Genomic DNA, 22,880 nt, shown 5'->3' with positions numbered 1-22,880 from the left:
AGGCAAATACGTTAAATACAGTTAAAGTTTGAATTGGCGTGTGAATGTAGCTCAAAGCACTGGCACTGCTTTACTCACCAGTATGCTATGACTAAGAGGGCATACATGAAAGAAATGTTGATTAGGCTATCAACCTATGTAATTCTTTTCCCTGTGGCGCACCATCTACTCCTCATGTTTGCTATATTTTCATAAGGCTTAGGTAACTGAACTTACATATTCTCTGTTCCAAAGTCCATTCCATTTTTTAATACTTTTCAGTTAGAGGTGGCTTTTCATGCCTGGCTGTCATCCAAACTGCATGTTGAAAGCATTTCTGAGGAAACTTGACATTTTAGAGTGTTAATAAAGTGTTGCCTGCTAAAATAAAGCCAGATTGGTTCAACATTAATGCTAAAGAGTGTGTAAACAATAAGGGCTGAAATGTCAAAACAAATAAAGATAATTTAAAAATATCACCCTGTGCTCAAGGTATGTTGGTGACATTTCATGAGCTATTTTAGTGGAGCCTATTAAAAATTAGGCATTGCTATATGCTGAGTATGTCAAGCTTCCCTCTGCTGCTGCTATTTGTATGTCAGAGGATTCTTCTGTAGGCACACAAAATCCCATATTATGTTATTTTCCTTCCTTGAGCCTTCGCTCTGCAAAAGTGCCTGCAAAGAGTTTTGTCTACAGCTTGTTGCAGGTACTTTCACAAGGCTGTTCTCCTCCTTTGTCCCTGCGCATCTTTTGTCCTTTACCTGTCTGGCTGGATCTACATCTTCTCTCTTGACCTTAACTTAATTGGAAGTTCTCTGATGCAAGAACCCAATTTACATTCTATGTGTGTACAGCACCTAGATCCTTCTCCATAATTAATGCTCACTTTCCATAGATCCAACAGCATATGGTTCTTCCCAAGAAGAATGAGTCCTTTCCTTAAGAGAGGAGTTAGGGTAGTCTTTTATAAGGTTAGTCTTTTAGGTTAGTCATTTATTTTGTATGTTATCACAGCTTTGGCACAAAAGCAGTGTTCCCTTTACATGAGGCTTCACCTAGAAGAAGAGATGGCAAGCTCATTGATAGGACATATTCTGCAGGCTTTCCCCTTTACCTCTGCCCCACGCTCTTCCACAGCATATACTGGTTTTGTCTGCAAACCTTGGGGCTGTGGGCACAATGTGCAGAATGGGGTTGTTGGTGCTTTGTCCTCCTGAGTTCTTCAGCATTATAATAGGCAGTTTCATGGAGATTAGCAGAGAGATCAAGAGGAGAATGATTCCTGGCTCACTGAGATCCAGTGGGTACATTTTCACTTGGTTTACAAGATTCGCTGGCAAGTATTATGCTAGTATGTTGTTGCTTTCCACATGAAGGAGACCTTTAAAGACTTTTCATGTACTAGCAAAGAAACTGGGTTCCAGTAACATCAAGACAACCTTTACCATTTTTTAAAGTTGCCTTGAAGAACATGTAAAATTAAATTTTCCATCAGTTTTAATACTCTTTTGTACTACTAGGCTCCACTTTAATATCAACAGCCACTATTGACTGAGGTTGCATTTGATGTGAAGAATGACATTATGTCATCAGAAAGGAAGGTGCTGCTTAACCACTAAAATATTTTAAAAATATTTTTCGGAATAGATTTGTTACTAATTATACTATATAAATTTAAGAGTGGAAATTTGGTTTCTCCATCATCATAACTTGCATGTCTAATATTTTGCACTGAGCTTTGGACTGCAGCCGAAGTGCAACTCTCCCTGGAAATTTATTTTTAATAGAATCCCATTTTCTAGTTAAACATTTCAAATGAAATACACTGAGCAAGAAAAACAGGGCTACTTTGTTTGGAGTACTCTATAGGCAGAAGATTGCCTGAGGACTTCCTTGTTGAATGTACCTTATCTTGCTGTGTATCCAGTAACAGATCGAGTTGGAGTGTAAGGTACCTCAAGCTCTGTTTGGTTTTCTTTTTCTTTTTCTTTTTTTTTTTCATCCCCAACTACATGGATTAGAGCTATTAAGATGTTGGTCTAAGTCATAAGAGTTTTGGAAACCGGAAATACTTGATTTCAGTAGCTGAATTTAAAGTTATCTGAAGGTAAATATTGCTTATCTAGACGGTGTGTAAATTGTGTATTCATCTGATTTCCTTTCCTCAGTGGATATCGTTTTCCCTTGGTGAGTGGTTCATTGGGCTTCCTAAGCAGAACTAGACAAACTCCCAAATCACTTCATGCTTTCAGTGATCTGTGTCACCTTTCTCTTTTTTATTTTCTTTAATCATTCTTTTCATGCTTCCGGAACGATTGGGCTGAACTATTGCAAAAGTTTTTCTATCATCTGTGTGCTTGTCTCAAACTTCATACCTTAAAATTACTGTGTTTGATATTCAGCTACCATCTCTTTAATAATGCACGCTTCAGGGTTTGTGATTTCTAATGTGACTGCAAACATTACCTTTCTAATGATACCTTGTGTTCGATTAAAGGATGCAAACACCAGAACAGAGAGTACTAGAGTTATGTACCTTTATCCATCTGGGTAGCTGTAACCTGCTGCTGTAAATTCTTATTCAAGTTTCTCAAAGATGATACCTTGCCCGAGCCCTTTATTAAATGATTGTTCTCTATTGCTGAATAGTTTGTGTAGAGCCTAAAACTGACTAAATTCCAGCAATAATTCGAGTTTTCAAAAAGGATGTGTGTGATGGATGCTGTACTTTGTGTATGGGCATTTCTACAAGTACCATGTGTGGATAGACATGCATATTTGTTCTAATAGCAAGTAATTATCAGTAAATTTCAGTAATATATTAGTTAACCCAATACTTTCCAGAGAACATTTCTACTTTGAAAAGTCATTCTGAAAAAATTTCACCTTTCCTCCATACTATTATCACTTCATAACATACCATTATCGCTCCATAACACACCATTATCAGCAAATACCTGATAACATATCCCTATATGCTTGCTGTTGTAAAAGAAATTAATATTTACTATTTTTATTGCTGCAAGCATTGCCAAAGTGTGCAGCTATCTCAGTTTTGGAATAAGTCTTGGCATTGTTAACTATTTTGCTACTGTGGTTGCAATTCCTGCCTTTAATTTACCCTTGTTCTACCTTACTGGAAACAGGGAGTTGTCCACATTGAGTTGAGGGCAGAGTCTGGCTCCAGGAATCTCTTACTGGTGGTGCTATGTAGGCCAAATGAAAACCAGCTTGACTTCAGTCAGAGTCCAGGCTAACTTTTCTCAGCTTGGCAACCGTAAGTACCATCCTGCTCAATAAATTGGTATGAGGAAGAATTGAGGTGCTAATGTTGCTAGGTTGACTGTATACTTTATGGTCCTACAGTTAAAATTCATGGGGAGAGAGGGGCGTGGAGAGAAGAAGATTCTCCCAACAACACTAACTGGATCTTTTTGCAATCCCTACTCGTTTTCTGCATGTGCAAAGCTGCCAGCTCTGCATTTACTAGGATAAGGGGCATAGTAAGTACTGGAGGGAGACAGTTGTTTTCATCACAATTCTTGATGGCCTTTCAGAACTATGAAATTAAGAGGCTGATGCGTCCTCCTTTGAAATCCCAGATGAGGGGTGGAGGTAGGAGGTGGAAGTTTGGTACCAAATCATTTAAAAGCAGCAGGAATTTGAAGGAAATATAACAGGCAAGAATGTAGGCCTAGTCTCAAAATTATGTGAAGCTACCACTGCTTTAAAGATACATCTTAAAACTCGTATTATGCTGATGTATTAATTTGCTAGCTGAGGGACTTTGAAAAGCCTCATTTTCAGTGTCAGTCATATGGAAAAAATGGGGTCAATACTCCAGTTCTGTCCTCTTCTACTATTATTTCTGCATGATGTAAGGGACGGTCTCCACTGCTGCGTGGCCCTCCTGAACAGGAATATCCATGCACTTCCAGTTAGGCTGAGACAGCAATTCACTTTTTGGTGGCGTTTGTGCAGCCTCCCCTGCCAAAGTTGTGCAGCTGCTTTGTATTTCATCTTGGGAGTAGCATTTCCTTGAAACCAGTCTGCAGAAATCCAGTGTGTAACTTGGAGGGGAGGGGAAGGTATCCTCAATTTCATTAAAATCATATCCAGGACTTCTGTGGAGGAAAAGACTCGGAGAAAGGGAAGAAGCCAGCCTGCTATTAATGAAAACATTAGATTCCTTGCAGAACGCCACTTTCCTCACAAGGCAAACACCAAAAAGAGGAAGAAGTCATTCTCGGGTTTCTGATTTCTGTGGCCCTCTGAGCTGATTTGCAGCCGTGAGAAAGGTGCCAATATCTTTGTATTGTTTGGCAGGGAAAAGATTACCTTGTAACTCATCTTGTCTGGCTATGGCCTGGCACTGGATCATGACCAGGTTGATGGCAGCCTGACAGTTTTAAAAGAATATGTTGGCATTTTATGAAAAGGGAAGTTATTACACTTGAAAGGAAGTAAAAACAAAAACAGAAAACCTACGCTTGTCAGTTTTATGGCAGAGAGGCAGTAAAAATTCTGGCATGTTACTGCAGCCAATCCCTGCAACAAATTAGTGAACTAAATTGATTACAAAATCAAAGATGAATTTACATAAGCATTTGTGTTTTAGTTACCCTGCTCCTACAGTGTGTCAGACACTCAAAAGAGTCAACCCCATGCCCCTTACAGTTAAAATTAGTTTACAGCCTAAATTTAGATGTGTGGCAGCAAGAAGGGAGCATGGAAAGAAAAGAAGAGCATGGGAAGGGATAGGACCTCCTGGGTCACTGGCTCCAGTCCCTTCCAGTCTCAGGAAACCACATTGTGTTACCCTCTTTCAGACTGTGTTACGATCTTCTGACATACCATTAGATGATACAAAAGATGGGAGTTTAAATTTACAGATTTGTCCCAGTCCACTATAGTTTTCCTCTGTCTCCGTTAGCTGTGGGATTGGACCCATGCTGAGGCTTATCACAAGCTTCTGCTGGTGGCTGTGTTTTACAATGAGGAGGTGTGCCAGGGAGCTGGGGACTGCAGAAGGCAAAGGCAGCAATGTTAGCGAGCAGAGCATGAAGAACGAGGAGGATTCATGGTAGCTCTTCCAGCAGCCAGGAGGACCATGAAGTCAGAAAATAAGGTTCCCAAAAGTTATTTCTCTTTCTGTTCCCAACCTGCCATCAGAGGAGTGAAAGCAGATCGTTTCCCCTGGGTATGCCTACCCTGCAGTGCAGCCTAGGGTAAGCCAAGGAGGCGTGGGAGCTGGGAACAGGGTGAACTGGTACCTGGGGAGCCCCACGCTGCGCTGGCTAGGTGGCTTTCCATTCCCATGCTAGCTCAAGTATCCCTACATTGTGTGCTATGCCGTCTTTGGAAACCCTTTCTCATGCCATCCTTCAAAACCCTTCAGCCAGTATCTTCACCTTCATGCTCGTGTAGGAGTTCAGAATACGAATAAGGCGTACAAAGAAGGGTTCCTTGGCGAGTGCTACGGCTCAAAAGCGGTTGTGAATTATTTTGCTTTGTCAGTCAGAACTGTAAACTGCAACCGTATGGCTTTAGCTCCGGAGAGGGCTGAGTGGAGTTCCTAGCATTACAGCTTCAGGCGACGTAGCCAAAGCAAACGATGAAACCAGACTTCTTCTTGTGGTCAGAAAGAAACAAACAATTTGTTTTGATTGAAGGCTCGGTGCTGTGGAGAGGCCTAGAGTTATGAGCAGCTGCATAGGAAGCACAATGATATGGGCTGGTGGTTGCCAATACGAGTTACATCCGTCGCAGCTGAACCTACAGCGCGATGAGTGGCTGGAGTGCTGAGAGCAAGGCTTGCAGCTGAGAGAGATCTGCCAGTTCTGGCAGGAGGGAGGACTTGGCCAAAGTGACCTGCTTTTCTTAATGCCAGTCAAGATTTTTGACTATTGAATTTAATTGCCTGAGTAGATGTATATAATCTTCAGACTGGCAGTAATTTTCGCTAGAGTTATGTTTCCTGTTTTGGAAAAGAACAGCATGATGGCGAGTATGTTGTGTGAGTAACACATGCTATTACACCTTCCCGTGGCCAGGGAATTGGTATGGCTCATGTCTCCATCCCTACAGCACCTGCATCCTCTGGGTAATGCAGCCTTGTGCTGTCTAAGGCTGGCAGCTTTTTAGTCTTTTTTATTCTTTTGTGGGACAGGACTTTGTGCTTGAAACTACAGCTCAAAGAAGTCATTGCCCCACCTCAGTTCTGCCCAAATGGCACTCATTGGTGTCTCCCGTTCAGCTAAAACTATAGAAGATGCAACATACATTTGTGTTTAAGAATAAATTTGGCTCAATTTATAAGATTTAGGTAAGGAAGAGGTCATAGCAAAGGAGTTCCTCCCTTTGCACTTCACTTTCAGTTGCTTTCCGCTCTCCTGTAATATGCTATTGGGCCAAAGTGGGAACACTTGTCCAACCTCTTGTGAACTCACTTTGCAAAATTTTGCATGATGATACAAACTGCAGTGAGATGGGCGAGCAGAGCTAAATATAATGCCGCAGTAGTAGTTGGGCTTCCAACACTGGGAATGCACTTGAGCATGTCTTTTAATGCTGTAGTTCTTTTACTTGTTTATCGTTATCTCCTTTGCAATATGAGCTTGAAATTGAAATGCTTTTGCAATGGATTTCTGTTGCACTTGACAAGGGCAATAATGAGCATACAAGTTCCTTAATGGCTAATGGTATAGGTGGAACCTGAAGTACGTCAAGTGAGTACTCTTTATTTATGGCGTGTGTGCAGAAGGCAGAGCTGTGATTTGAACACTTTCTATTGCAACATTCACTGGGAGTTTCCCCCAGAAATAGTTGTGAACTCGGAGCATGTAGATGTACCCCTGTACATAGGCGATGTTGCGTGGGAAGGTCACTGTTGCTCCTCTCTTGAATGCATCTTTGAGATTGGACTTTGTTTTTATGTTGTAATCTACTCTGATTCCTGTCGTGTGTAGAAATCATCTCTGTTGTCATTTGTTTTGAGGATGGATTTCATCTGAAGCTTTGTTCAGGTGATTTGAACCTGCTAATTTATCTATGGTTTCATTTTGCAGGGTTTACCAAATGTGAATATGTTTTCTTTAGATGCTAAAACCAAATTCTGTTGTATGTGGTATTGAACTCAATATAGGAAGCCTGTTTTGAGTATGCTTAGATTCCTTAAGGGATTTTAGGCTTAAGGACTCCTCCTAATTTTTAATTCCCAAACAGGCTTTTGCATGAGGAGAGTAAAGACTCCCTTTTCTGGTGAGAAGGTTGCAGTCCTCTGCAAGCACAGTGAAAAAACTTTAGGTACCTAAATATATTTTTTTACTGACAAAAGTTTTGTCTTGGCAGCATGTTTGTGAAAGATGTGCTCAGATTTTGAGAGTCCAAATTTCACCTCAAGAACATGAGGTGCTTACGTTCAGACTTTGCCTTTTATCATGGGCTTGACAGGGAAGGAGGAGAGTATCTGGTCCTTAATGTCTCTGTGCCTAATTCCTATTTAACAGATGGGAAATTTATAACACTTCTTAAGCATTCAGGGGTATTGTTAAGATAAATATTTGAGCAAACAAATGGCATGGTAATATAGAAGTCATACATATGGTGAAATATAGTGAGCACCTGAGCTTCTATCTGTCAAAATCTCTAGTTTCATGAAAGCGTAGGTGAGTAGAAGAATCAGAGCTGCCACTTAAAAATGAGATTTGCATAGAGCTGTGTTGAAATTGCTTCTTGGGAATTTTGGCAAAAGGAATTTCTGCAGAACTTTTTGTTAAGGAAATCACATTAGAAAATGTGCTAATTTTTGCTGCGAAGCCCTTACCAAGAACTAAAACATGAATAGATGAAGTTTAGAGTCCACACTTACTTGCAGAGCTCTACCATCCACCAATTGTCCATCTGTAAGTTAGCTGTTTGTCCCTGTAAATCTGCGTGACGAAATATGGCCAAGACCAGCAAGAGCCATGTATCAGGATGGGAATTGCCTGACGGGCTGCCTTGCTGTTCCAGAATACCATCAAGCTGTTCAAATAAAGATGAGTGGGGACAATGTAACAGCTGGCCAAGATGAGCATGGGAAAGAAAAATATAGTGACAGGAGATGCAGAAGTGACTTGGTGTGTTGGCATTCCTTTCTTTTCAGGGCAAGGACATGTGAAAGGGCTTGTCACCAACAGAAAGACCCTCTCACGTTCTATTGTGGTGAAACCTTCAACCTCCAAAGAATACCACAAGTTGTGTGTTTCCAGATGTAATTGGCATACGCATGTTCTCACACTGCAGGAATTTGACTTCATCTTCTCACCCCATAGCCTCGGCGACTCAGAGATCTGCAGTTTTACTCCGTTTGGAGGGTTGCTTATTTTATGTTTTCAAATGCGTGTTTCTGGTAAGCTGCTTTTCCTTTTAGCATTGAATTATATGCAGGCTGAGATCCTTCTTTTGTGATTGATTAACTGAAACTCATTGATAAATCCTTAGAATGAGAAGGTTTTCTAATTTCCATAGATTGATTGAACTATGAGATTAGGAGGCTCACCTTGCACCTCTTAGTGTCTGTGCTGAAACTTTTAGTTTAGTGTAAGCAAAGCTAATTCCAGGGAAAAAGTGGAACAAAGGAAGAAAAAAATAGTATTTCTAAGGAAAAAAAAAAAAGTAATATACAATAGGGAGTTTTATCCATCTGTATTTAACATGAAAGCCTGTGTTGATTAGGGGCTTTGTGAAAAGTTGATTTTCCAGTTCAGCAAAACTTTTAGAAAAAACATTTGCTTCAGGTCAACTGCAGCTAGTTTCTCTCCTTCTTGCTCATTAAAATGAAAAGCAAGTGTTCCCATCTCATTCAGCCTTGAATGACCTGTTTGATCTAAAGCAGAGCTTCTCCCAGAGTTAGGTCCTGGTCACCGCACTCAGGAGGATTCTTGATTTCTGTGGTTGCGATGGCTCTTTAGGTCACACATAATTAGGCCCCAAAACAAGGAAACGTAATCCAGGGTCCCACCCCTAGATGGATGTCTAACCACTGGGATGTCACAGCTTGTGAGATAAGTTTTCATCAGCCTCTCCTGAGGAGCAACCTCACTTTATATCAGATATCTGTTGAGCCAGATAGTGAGCTAAGGTGATCTGTAGCTGATGGAAAGGGAAGGTCAGGAAAACAAATCCTCCATCAATTATATAAAGCAGAACATTGCCAAGTAGTATTAAGATGCTCTCTTAGAACATAGAGCAACATTAGCACCTGAATGTGTAGAAATGGTCACTAGATTAGATTCACTGTTTGTGAAATAACTTTTCCAGATGGCTATAAATTGACTGTTTAATCGCAACATTAAGGAGAGTTTATTTTTTCAGTAATAATTTTTGTTAATTTTATTACAACGTTTCACTTTTCAGTCTGTTCAGTGTAATCTTCAAAGCTAGTAGAGTGGCTTCAAAAACAGAAGGGAGAAGGGGCAGTGTATCAAGGACTGTGTCCAACCCTTAGCCTTAGGAATAGTGTCATGGAGTCGCAGAGCTTACAGAGAGGCAAGACAACATTTTTATGGTTGTCTTTGAAAAAACTGCCTTCTGTATGTTTGGAAAAGAGAGCTCTGCTCATCTTTGTGGTGAAGCAGTGGTGCTGAGGTGGTCTTGCACATCCAGATCCTTTGCTCTAGATGTTTTGGGTGTGATCGCATGGATTTGATATTGTACCCAAGAAGGTATGAGATCATACCCTGATCTCATACCATCTGTTTAACAGATGGATTTGTATGGTAAGGCTAATGGTTAAAAACCTGGCTCCACTTAGGTCAGTGGTATCAAGATTTTACCCATGATTGGAGGGGGAGGAGGGAAAAAAATAAAGAAGTGTCCAAAGATAGGTTTCCTAAATCACTGCTGGGAAAGCCTGTAGGCTTCAGAGCCTCACTTACTTACTGTTCTGTCATTTGGCTGATAGTTATTTGTGCTCTACCCTTGGGCAGAGTATTTGATCTTTATGTCTAAATCTGTATGTTTGTTGGTGCAGACTGTTAAGATACGTAACTGTTGAAAGACATGGATGAATTTCTTATTTCTTATTTCTTATTTCTTATGAAATTTGGCTGGTATTGATCAGAATCCTGTTTATACGTATCTGTTCTGTAATGAATCTAGCACAAATATCAATCACATTTATCAATGTGATTTGATAAATCACATTTATCAAATTTAGATGTTCTGTTCTCTGCGCTAGACCAAATAGTTAGGTTGTTTTCTTGTTGGCTGACTTCTCCTGTTTTCTTTTCTCCTCTTTAAACTCCCAACAACACGTAAATCAACCCTGGATTTCTTTAACCCACAGAATACGATTGTTCTACCCTCACTGAAATGTTAAAAGTAGTTTGTGGACTGGAACATGGCTGGGTGGGGCACTATTCAGTTTCCAGCCTGAAATCCGGCAATGGCTTCTAAAATACAGTCCTCGATAGATTAAATCCAGCTGTTGCACAGGTGCACTGAGGCTGTGCAGCAAGGAATTTTACCCGCTTATAAACTTCTGTCTATGTGCGTCATTAAACCAAGATATTTTTGGTTCTCAAATATATACTTTTTGTTTTTTTGATTAGGCAAGGCAAGTGGTCTTCATTAAAGCCACAGACAGCAGAACGGTTTAATCTAAATGCATCTCTGTAATTGCAGAAAGACAAACCCAAGTATCACAACGCTCCGATGCTTCCCCATCCTGCTCATTCAGCCATTTTTATCATTGGGAGTGAAGCCTACAAAATCTTAATTGTCTGTCGAATTTGACACTTTAACATCCAATCTGCACTGAAATAGTTTGTGTAAAGTTACATTTTATGCATTTTTGCCATTAACTCTGAAAACTCCATGATATCACATTAGGAAAGAGCCTACGGAGTCAATTTAGTAGAAAAGTTATTTTTGAAGTAGGATGGCATATTTATCTGAGTGATTTTATGGGCAGATCCAGACTTCTCTTGCCTCTGAAATATTCTGTTGGGTAAATAACGTGTACAATAAACAGAATTGCTTTATAGCCAGCAAGTACTGACCAGCATATAACTTACCTGTGTTTACTGCATGTATGATTTTTCCAGTCCTGCAGACATAGCATGGCCTCCTCTATACCATAATTATTTAGAGACACATGGACATATCTTAATGGACCTTGGAAAACAACATTACTGAATTTATCCTTCAGGAGATTCTTTCTGAAGCTAAACTCATCAGCAGCACTGAGGTTTCTCTCCACCTTGTTCTATGTCCTATGAAATTACCTGTTCTACTTCGGAGCAGTGAAGAGGGGACTGCTTGGGAAACCCAGGTAGTCGAAATCCTGTTTCTTCTTATTTACTAGCCGGAGGCATGGCTGATAAGCATGGGGAATAAAAAGCCCATTAGATCCTCTATCTTTTTTTTAAAAGGTATCTCTTCTAGCGTGTGTAGTAGCTGTGGAGTGCACAGTGGGGCTAATTCTAAGCTTTGCTGTAACCTTTCATGTGTTGAAGACAAAAGTTGTCACATGCAATGGCCCTTCCTCGGGTTGCAGCTACGGTCTGGAGGCATAAAGCTTAGCATTTCCATAATGTCTAAGGATGGAGAGAGGTTGCAATTTTATGCAACCATCTATTCCCATACCACTACTTGCTGCCTTTTTCGTTATTGGCTTGCCTCTGAACAGGACAGGAGGAGAAAGCACATGCCTGTGAACAGGGATCCCCTTGAAATTGCATATTTTCCGTTAGATACTTCTCTTGTTGCTTCTCTAAAGTTGTTTAGATTAACAACAACATCTTGTATTGGTTGTCCTTGCTGTATATGCAAGGATCTCTCAGTGGAAAATACTTGTTTCAATTCTCTTACTAGCCATAATGATTTCCATGTTGAGTCACACCAAAAGTCCTCCTGGCCCCGTATTTATTTTGTCTCCATCGTGGGCATTAATGGGTGCCAGTTGTAGCACTGTATTTTGCCACAATGCCCTCACAGGTTCCATCTGTCAGGGGCATAGGTACTTTCTCAGCCAGGGATTCAGTCTGCACTACTGTTTTTAGTAGCTGCTGACAGAAGTGTTGTCCTTGGATTTATCTGAAGTCTTTTTTTATCTCAATCCCCAACCTCCTGTATCAGTGAGGTCTATAATTTAATTATGTGTTCTGTGAGAAAGTACCTCTGTTTTTCGAACTTACTATCTGATCATTGTATTGGATATACATTTATACTGTGCTTGGAAGCAGACTATTCTAATAAGATTGAATTTAATGGGATCCAAAGAGAAGTAAAAGTTTACCATGCTGATTCAATTACTTGTCTAGGACCTATGTGCTACAGATTGTTGAAGATCCTGAACATGCTCAAGAACATTTTACAGTCACTTCTAAGCTGAAAATGACAGCACAGCAAGACATTGGCAATAATAAAGATATATCAAACCAAAAGTGCATGTGTGTCTTCATCAAGCCGTCATTGGCTGGATTGAGATTTGGTGTAGAAATCCCATCTGGTAATTTATATTCTTGCGAAAAAACACTATGAGGAATTTAATGCTCCAAAAGAATCAAGGTTTCTCATTGCTTTTCATCCAAAGAAAATGCTTTCAACAGGAGTATGAGCAGAGGAGTGGGAGCTTGCTAGTGGAGCTGGTCCTCTCCTTGAAGGCATTACAGCATGAGGCCTGCTTAGATTCAGATGCTTACATTGTGCACATGCTTTTTATAAAAGTTAAGCGAATCATGATCAGCCACTTCAAATGCATTGAGCTGATCCCTGATGTTTCTGAGGTGGACATCAGCAAACATGAAACTATGTAGAACTCTTGCTCTTGCAGCGAAGAGGCTTTTAAAAGCCTCTTTTTTTTAAGGGCATTTTACTTGTATACAATGCTCTGCTTTCTTGCATTCCCATTTTAAAGTGGAATAATATACGTTTTTTAACTTTCGTTACGTTTACATTCATTTTTTATTCCCCACTGTTTCCATAAATTCATTAATCTTGTTACTGAGAGCATTAACTGCTTTACTTGTCCTCAACTGATGTGTAGTTGGATGTCAGCAAAATTCAGTGTCATAAACCTGGTAGTCATATGTTGTTCCCTTCTAAACTCATCCAATCCTAAAATACGAACAATTATCACTAACCATCAACTGATCCAGTTGCTCATTCACAACACCAAGCTAGATGATTTTGTAGACTGGAAAAAATTTCGATGCCTCACAAGAAGTTGAAGTCTCTGGAGAAATTTGTGTAGGACATCCCATGAAGGCATTAGGGCTTCAGATTTGTTATGTGAATCAACACTGCCAGCTCTTGTCTAAATGCCAGGTTTCAAAGCGCTCTTTAGTCCCCACGTGTTCTGAATGCCTTCTCTAAGGTAATTAAGCTCATGATTAGTTAGATCATTTTCAGAAAAAAGTTAAATCCCGATACTTAAGCCTCATGAGCATTGACAGCAAATAGTGATTGATGTGAAAGGCTGGACTTGACTGTTTGGTCCTACTCTGGATCAAGTTATTAAATGATAATAGTGTAATCCATAAGTGACTCTCTTTATTATCTCATACTCATATTTTCCAGTTCATGAGATCTCCATGTTCCTGGACAGATTCATAAGCTAGGTGTGCATCAGTTGTCCCTCTGACTGTCCTCTCAGAAGTCAGGCGTGCTTTTTCTGTGTCCTTTTTCAGTGCAGGTATTTAGAGGGTATTTCTTTGTTTCTCATTTATTTGCACCCTTTTATTCGCTAACTCTCTGGAGAAGTTGTTTTCCCATTGTAACTTATCTTCCCTCTTGTTCTAGGAGCACTGGAGCGAAGACTCTGTGGGGCATTTTTTCTGGTAATGCTTGGAGCTTTTGAATGGTTCCCCTTTTCCATCAGGTCTTTTGTTTCTGTTACAATATTTTCCTGTGATTTTACCTTTGAGTAAATCCTTTAATTTTTTTGCACCATGAAACTATTGGCCCCTTTACAAGGGGCTGGAGAGCTGGATTTTGATCTAGTTCCACAACTGACATTTTGCTGTAGGCTGTAGATATTAATATTGTGAAATTAAATGGGTAGATGAAAACTATTGTAGGAACATGGTTTTTAGGTTACTGTATTATGCAATAGATTTCACTGTATGAGAAAGCTGTCATCAATGTGTCGTGTACCTTGGACTTGAATTCTTTGGAAATCTACCTATAGATAAAGCTGTGACAGCATCAGAGAAATAGATATTTTAAATTTACATTTGTGAATGAATGATAAAATCGGTGCCATAGTTCTCATGTGGATTGTTTCTTTGGTTTTATAAAATTTTATTTGAGCATTGGAGTGGGGGCCCACTTTTTAAGATGACGTGGGTCACTCCATTGTCTTTTTCTTCTTCATTGCTGATGTTCTGCTGAGATGCATGTGATGTTTCAGATGACTTCAATCTTGCTTAAGGCAGACCACAAACTCAGGAAAACAAATTTTATATTAATTTATGTGGTCCTCCAAAATACAAGCCGCCTATTGCAACTGTGGTAGTGGTAAGAGAAAAAAAAAAAAAAAAAAAAAAGAAGAGTGATTGTTCTGATTTTATTTAATAAAAGCTGAGATTTTGGAACATAACCTGTAGCCAGTGATGAATTACGCTGCAAATGCCAGCACCACAAATGATTGAATTCACAGCATTTTGCCTGTAGCTGAAGAGACGTCAACTCTCAATACAAAACTCTGTTCGTTCCCATTCAGGTTTTCCTCACATTCTCACATAGGGGAAAAAATCTTTTCATACCTAGCCTAGGACCATATGTGAACTTTTTAGGAAAGTTGGTGGAAAATCCTTTTAGTCTCTTGGGTTACGGGAAAGCACTCTGTTTTGCTGTTGTTATCTGCAGCTCTGGAACACCTGACCCAAGAAACTCATGCTTAGCATCTGTCTATATATGAGAGTGTTTCTACTTCATTTTGTGTCTATGGGTCTACAGAGCAACTGAGAATGAAACTTTTTTATGTGATGGAAGGAGAAAAGGGCAACAAGAGTGAAAGACATTAATTGCCTTCTTTTTGTTTTGCTCTAGGCTTGGGTTTTTCTAGTATGGTAAATGTAAAATCCATACTCTGATCTAGAATGCACTATGATCTCTGATTTTCCTTATTTTCTGACTTTCCCTCAAGGTCAACAGTATCAAACTTTTTAATATACCTTCATACAGAAATATTTTTTGTACAACAAATCATTTCCCTAACAGCTATTTTCTGTGGGGATGATGGTAAAGCATATTGCTAACCGTTTAATTTAATTTAAAATACAGTGTCTGAGATCAGTTTCTCTGTCATCATTGCTTGTTATAAGGTTCTCATCAGATTTTTTGGAATAATATGTGAAGGTACTGATCAAAAATTTATGAGTTTGGACAAAGAATAAATACATCCCTGTTAAGCTAGCAGTGAATTTATATTGCTTGTCACTGGACTTTGTGTCAGGTGCTGTTCAAAATTCTCCATGTAGCTATTACATTGCACTTCTGTCTTAACTTATAATGACCTCTGGTATTCCAGTCCAGGCTTTTTTTTAAGCAAAAAATTTCCAGTTGTGCCAGATTGTATGGTGGTTTTTCAATGTTGACAGAAGTCCACTAGGATGTAAACCACTGAACTCATTTTCACTGTGACCTAAACCAGGATTTAAACTGAAGTCTCTGGAGGTGAAAAGCTAGACTGCTAGCTAGTGACGGGCGAACCTCAAATAGCTCAGTTCCTCAGATAGGAATCTGAAAGTTTAACTTTTCTGAAACCATTCTGGTCCAGAAATCAGGTTTCTAGTCCCGTGAGAGTTTTCTGTTTTATTGCATACCCAGATTGGGACTGGATTTCTGAGACACCATAAAGACAGCTTTTTTCATACACTGTTCACTCAAACCAGTAAGTGAAAGATGTGCATTAAAACAAAGCAAAAAAAAACCCTTATGTTTTGAAATCTCAAGTACTGGATTTATTTTTTTTAAAAAAATCAGGTTTCCTCGTATTCAAAATTTTGTTTTCCATAATAGTAAGTTAGGCGATTTTAGAAGGAAAACTCTGGTCCTCATACCAGAGGTTAGGACAAGAAGGACTGGGTTTAAATAGACATTAGAAACAAAAATTGATAGTAAGAAGAGTGAATCAGTGGGACAGAAATGCCTGGGAAAATGGTGTAATTTCCATCAGTGAGAATGAGAGAGGCTAGACAAAGGTTTTGAAGAACTGACAAATTTAGGGCTGGTCCTGTCCCAGGATGGGAGCATGCATTGCATGATGTCTTCGGATGTCTTCCAGGTTTATGATTCTGTGATTACTTGTCTCATGCAACAAAAGTCTCAGGTATATTAATGTTCCTGTGAAAATATCTCAGTGAAAAGAAATTTGTCTCTTAAAGATCACTCATCATTTACTTTATTTGGAATATTTTAGCAAAGACTTCTATGTCAAAAACATGGCAGTGTTTTCTTGCTGGGACATCTTTGTGTCTTCCACAACACCTTTGTACAGAGTAGTTGGGAGATGCTAAATGACTACTATCTATATCCTGCAACTACTTTTCAGATTTTAACCCCAAAATAGTGGTTTGTTTTGCATACTGGAATGAAGAGGGTGTTCCCACTTCCCTTATTCTTCATACTTAAAAATTGAAATATGTGTGGGAGAGACATGCAGAGGAAGAATTGATGATGTGAGAACTACAAGATGTGACTACTGGAAATGATGGTTCCAGTAGATGAGACCCACTCAGATAATAAAAATGTGAGTCAGCTCTCACTCATGTGCTAACTTGGTAAAAGTCAATTTTTCTCTGACCAACTGTTTTTAAATTTTCTACATAAACACCATGATGCATCAGGATATGTCTAAAAATAGTTTTCCCTCCTCCCGGCGGATATATCCACAAACCCTGCGCAAAACCACTCGTGCTTCTCAAACACAGCTACTGTCCTATGAAGCTGTGGGTGAGTGAATAGGCTTGGTTAAGAGGAGTTTCAATCAAACCTTAGCTAAAGATGAGAAAGGAAAAAAACATTATAGAATTCTGGTTCCAAAAGGGAAGCAAAGAGCTGAACGTGCCACCTTGGCTCCTTCTCACTACCATTAAAATATGGTTTTGTCGAGTCTCACACTGTTGATCAGTATGATGTATTTCTCTAAGCGTCTCCTTTAGCTAGTTGCTGAAAGTGTTGTATCCCTCTTAGCGCTGCTGTTTGGCTTTCCAAGAACTATTAAAAGTGCCCCTCATCTGAGCTGGGTAGTTTCATATAAAAATTTAATTCAGCTGAATCAGCGCCTGGCAATAAGATCACGAGACATGTTAGTTTTGCTGTGGTCAGCTCTAGTGGGAGCCAGGTAAAAGAGACTGGCAGATAATATTCGGAGCTGAATGTGATAGAGGGAAAATGGTGTTACGCTGGAAGCCAGCGAACAGGCTGGGTTTTGCCTTTGTGGTTTTGCTAATTAGTAACCCTCTTGTATACTTGTATTGATCTAATATTCATCTACTATATTGATCTATTGCTGTTAAGTCCCATGAGACAAAAGACATTCTGACCATCCACTTCCCATTGTTGGGTTAGATGTGATTTGTTCAAGTGCATGCAGATGGTGGTGCTTCTACAGAGGACTGTATGGCTGGGGTTTTTGGGTTGGTTGTGGAACTGGCTGTACACAGAGGAGGAACAAGGATGGGCAGGATGGGACAGGGCAGCTTTGACATTTGTCATAGCATGGGAAGCCTCCTTTCTTTGAACCACTGAAGTCAGTGACAGTCTTCGCACTGACCTCTGTAGGAATTCCTCCTGAGGACCATCAGGATGGCAAAATGTACCACCTGCTCCTGAATAACATAAACTCTGTAGAGTTTACTGAGTGCTTTGTTTTAAGCAGGTCAGCTACCATAGCTTCACTGAAAAAAAGGATACTGGTCTCAGTGGAGTTACAGCTTTTTATGTCAGCTCGTAGCCTGTCACACAACCTGTACAACACTGGGCATCTCTCCTCCTGCTGGTCTCTCACACCAAAACCTGAGTAAAAGCCCAGATGTTAAAGTTCCCTCTTGCATTCTTCTTGAGTTCTGAAAATCTGTATTCTTAAGTGTTAGTTCATTACCCAGCAAAAATGAGCTATCGTGACCTAAATGACATAATAGTAGGGATCAGCTTGGGATTTTCACAAGTCTTCTATTATGACCTAATTCTGCTCCCATTTAAGCCACCACTGGGATAGATCTGGGATAGACGCAATATTAAGTGCTTTCAGAAATCCCATCTTAAGTACAGAAGAAGAATTAGTGATATCAATGTGGTACATTCTTCAAAAGAAATAAAAAACAAACAAAAATCCCCATTTGAAGTATGACTTCAACAAATCCTGTCATTTTATGCAAACAGGCATTTCACAGATATCTGCAGTTTCTAAAAAGATAACTTCAGCGTTAAAACTTGAAAGATTAACAATCATCTTTAACAATTTAAAAAAATACATTTTTGCTGGCTGGGTTTTTCAAAGCAGTTTCTAAATTTTAAGTATAAAATAGTAAGTGTTGTATGGATTTTATTTTGTCTTAATCCTTGAGTGCATAATCCTGAAATAAATTTTGAGCTAAATCCCCTGTGACCAGAAACATTCCTTTAAACTCTAGGGATTCAGCCAGCTATAGTTATATTCTATGCCAACTAGCCAGATGTATCTAAAAGAAAGAAAATTCTATTCTAAGTAAAATAAATTCAAAACTCTTTACCATAAAGTTTGAAAAATAAAGCTAAAAACCAACATAGACTTTATTCCCACAAGAGCACAGAATAAATATGAAAAAAATACATGTCAGATGGGATCAGAACCGATGTTTATGCATTGGACTAGTGCAATTGCCTGGACTCATGGAGGAAGTGCATTGGTGCAGGCATTTTATGGTTGATAGAGACATCTCCTCTCCTATCTAACACTGAATCCTTTTTTGGTCAAGAAACTGAAATTTTTGCAACTTCCAGTGCTTGACTGAGTTTGAAGAAGCTCTAGTTTGACTGAAAAGCTCTAAATAACAAAAAAAAAAAAAAAAAAAAAAAAAAGCATGGGACTTGACAGGGTCTGATTCTGAGTGCAGTGAAGCTGATGAGAGAGTCTCCCCTGACCTGGCTAGGCATGTAACTACTTGGATCTACACGCACAGTTGAATCCTAATAGTGATTTATAAACAGAGATTTAGAATTGTTCTGAAGTTACATCCTCATATGCCTGGTGGAGCCTTAGCTTTCTGTCATTTGCCTTCACCATCCTTTTCCTTGCATTCTCTTCTCCGTATTCCTCCATTCTTCCCCCTCCCCTGCCCCCCCGCTGCCTTTTTTCCCCATTTGCTGCCATTTAGCATTACATCAGCAGAAAGTCACTGCAGCAGTGGTGTGGCTTCCATAAAGCAGCAAGTAGACTTAAAATCAAGGAACAGTTTCAAAGATGGGTTTGTTGTGTTCCTGTGAATATATCATAACTATAATGAGGGTTTGGAATACATCTACACACACCATAGGGGTAACCTCATCATTACCCACCCATGGCGACTCTGATCTTGAGTGATCTCATTCCATATCCTCAGCATAGTTCTGGCATGTTCCCTCTGCATGGAGGGGGGAATAGAGAATGACCTTCCTTTGAAATCCTAGATGTATTTACATGAGAGCATGCCAAATGCATTAACAAGTGGTGGAGTGAAACCCCGAGTGAGTAAACATGGTCAGCCCAAACACGTGTAAATAAATCTAAAATTTCGGAGGATGTCCTGCTTGCTTTGATTTACACCGCAAACTATAGGAGGAAATGTTGGGCCAATGAAAATCTGCTCTATTCATTTACTTTTAATTGCTATTTAGTTGTGGCATAGCACATCAAACTCTCAAGGAACTATTTTACCTCCTCCTTGCAAATTAGATTTCATTCGGGTGACAACCCTGTTTCATTGTGACTATAGTGACGTTTGCTCGCATGTAGTAGCAGCTTCTGGCGCTGGATATTTGGGATGTTGCGCTCTCTGTACACTTATCTCTCTCTTCATCTGCTGCACTCTTACTCAGAGAAAAAGAGAAGGCTGCTGCTACTAAGCTGGAAGCAGATATTTGGCTGAGTGCTTCCCTGGTTTTGGACGGGTGTTCCTACTTTTAGCAGCATGCCTAGACTTTGAGAGGTACCTTATGATGAGTGAACAGCTATATGAGGAACTTTCAAACTTTAAATCGTATCCAAGGAACCTCCGGTAATAAGGGCTTCAGCTTATACCCGCAAGTGGTCCTGCGGGAAAACTGGTCTTTGGCTTTTATTTCCTGAAAGGAAGGATTGTATGGCAGTGTTGGGGCTTCGGGGTCTGTATAATCAAGGCTCGGCATGATGAATTTGATGTACTGGCATCTGTTCTGTATGCTTTGTAAGACTTCCAATAAAATATGAATAAAAAAGAAATATGCTTCATATGTCTATATAGGACATATGGCAGTTAAAGCTTTAGATATGGCATTTTTGTTGAGTTAAGAAGGATCTGTTAGAACACACATAAGTGGCACAGTTCTTTCAAAAACAAAAAGGCAGGGAAAAATTAGGAAGGCAATCAAGGCAGATCCAACCTTTTTGGGGGATTTCTTGGGGGCAACGGGTTGCTTCAAGCTTGAATGCACCTTTGAAAAATCTGAAGCTCCAGACAGCATCATGTTACTGTATATAATCCTTCAAAGAGGGTAAGGTGTGAAAACAAGCCAATAAATGTGTAAGGGGTGAAGGAAGATTTTTACAGATCAGAGTCAAGGTTGCCAGCTTTTCCCCACCACAAAACCCCAACGTCCCTCTCCAGGAACTCGACCCAGAATATTATTTTTGGATGACTGCCTCTGTAAATCAGTACAGTGCAGATGAGGGCCCTCCCCCACAATCAACTTCCAACCTCTTGATGAGTGCAGAAAAGGCAAAAATAAAGGACAAGGCTGGAGTTGGGTGATTTTAGTTTGTGATGGATTTTCCAGCGTTACCAATGTGCCCTGTCTTTCCATAATGAAAATTAGAAGCATGATTAGGCAAATCAAATGTTTCCTATCTTGCCTGTGCTTTCTCTTGAAGCAAAACTAGACAGTAGCTTTTTTTTCCTCACGCTTTTCCTGCAGCTGCTTCCCCTGGCTCCTACTCGGGGCTTGCTTGCCGGTGCTCCAGGCCAGCTCTGATGTGGGGCAGATGCCAGGGAAAGAGCCACGGTGAGAGCCTTGCCGGGAGCCTCCCTGCGTCGCTCAGGGGTCGCATCTCAACCCAGGTGGTCACCTCTGGTCCTGCAGCCGCAGCCATTGGTGTGAATGGCGCTGCATGATCCACAGAGCCCTGCCTGGGAACAGAGGGAGATTCGGCAACCTCACGGAGGAGAAAGCCTTTTGAAATTTTGGGGTTACACCCATAAAGCAAAGCATTGCTATAATTTTCTGCATACGAGCTCTCCAGATGCCATTTATAAGTTTCTGAAGGAGTTAACAGACAGAATTGAAAGAGGGAGCGCTTTCCCCTGGAGGTGGTCCAGGGCATATTTGTGGAAGATACTTCGCAAGCAATGGGTAGCTTATGAATCCCCTGCCTCAAATTTATGAGACATGAATTGGACAGAAGATGAAATGCTTTGTAACGTGATTTGGTTTCAGTCCTTCAAGCTGATCATGAGCTACCCACTGTTCAGGACTGGCTACTTGCAAGAGCAAAATAGCACTCTTGAAGAGCACTTATTCAGTGCACTGGCCTGGCAGAAAACAGCTTAACATCAACCTGTGCCTTCCCATTGGAGACCATCCTCTGGACTCAACCCCATGCTGTCTTTTCCACGTGGTGCATGTGTTTCTGCTCTTGCTGAATCTCCCAAGCCTGTGAAACATCTGATTTCATTCTACTTCTCTTCTGGCCCAGAAACGTCCTTACCTGGGACATAACTCACTGTAACAGAACCAACCCATGTTCCACAATTAGAAACAGTCTCCTGAGGACAGAGACCAACAGCTGCTCCTACTTTCTAATCCTCTTCAGTGTATCAGTGGGCTGGAGCCAGAATCCTCTGGGGGAGAAGAACTAAAATTTCATTTCTCTTTCAGAGGAGATAAAGAAAGAAAGCGCAACTAATTTCTAATAGTGCAATACAGCTAGAGGAGGAAATTTTGTGTAATTCAGACTCCAGCTGGAAAAGGCAGTCATTTTCTGGGACTCATCTAAGGATTCCCCTTCTTGGGAAACCTATCAGAGCCACCAGCATGAGTGTACTGCTGTGGTGAAAGGGTGGTGAGATGAATTATTTTCAAAGGAAGGCGAGACATGAGGTGCTCAGCTAATGCAGAGCAGTACAACTGCTCTGGAAATGTAATTTATGTCAGCTCTAAAACCTTTTATTGCTGGAAGCAGAAACGTAATGAACAGACATGTGAAAAGCTGTGTGAGGTGAGGGAATCCCGCATGAAGGAGATGGGAAGGGACGTAAAAAATGTTTCAGATTATTTTATATTGAGGTAGAAACCATCTACTCATGGTATATGTAGGGCTAATAGATTCTTAGTGCCTGGTCAGCAGCCTCTGGATGCTGTCACGGTGCAAATGCATTCGTTATCCGTTCCTTTCATGGGGACAGCTCTCCTCCCTGCAACCTTCTTGTAAGAGGGTATGGTAGCGATGACTCCTGGCCTTGCTGGTCACAGCTCAGTATCGTATATGTACAATCCCATGAAACCAAAACACACTCTCAAAGAGCTCTTGTACTCCAGGGCTTCCACTTCAGGAAGGATATTAGATTTCAAAGCATATTTACATATTTACTATAACACTTCCAAGAGCAGGTTTTTTTAAAAGGTTATAGCAACATCTGTTTGCCTTTGAAGGGGACAATTCTTTTTGCTTTTGTTCCCTAGACTGTTGAGCT

Source organism: Numenius arquata, chromosome 1, assembly GCF_964106895.1.
Source record: "Numenius arquata chromosome 1, bNumArq3.hap1.1, whole genome shotgun sequence".
Classification (NCBI taxonomy): domain Eukaryota; kingdom Metazoa; phylum Chordata; class Aves; order Charadriiformes; family Scolopacidae; genus Numenius; species Numenius arquata.
Note: the sequence above shows the minus strand (reverse complement) of the source record.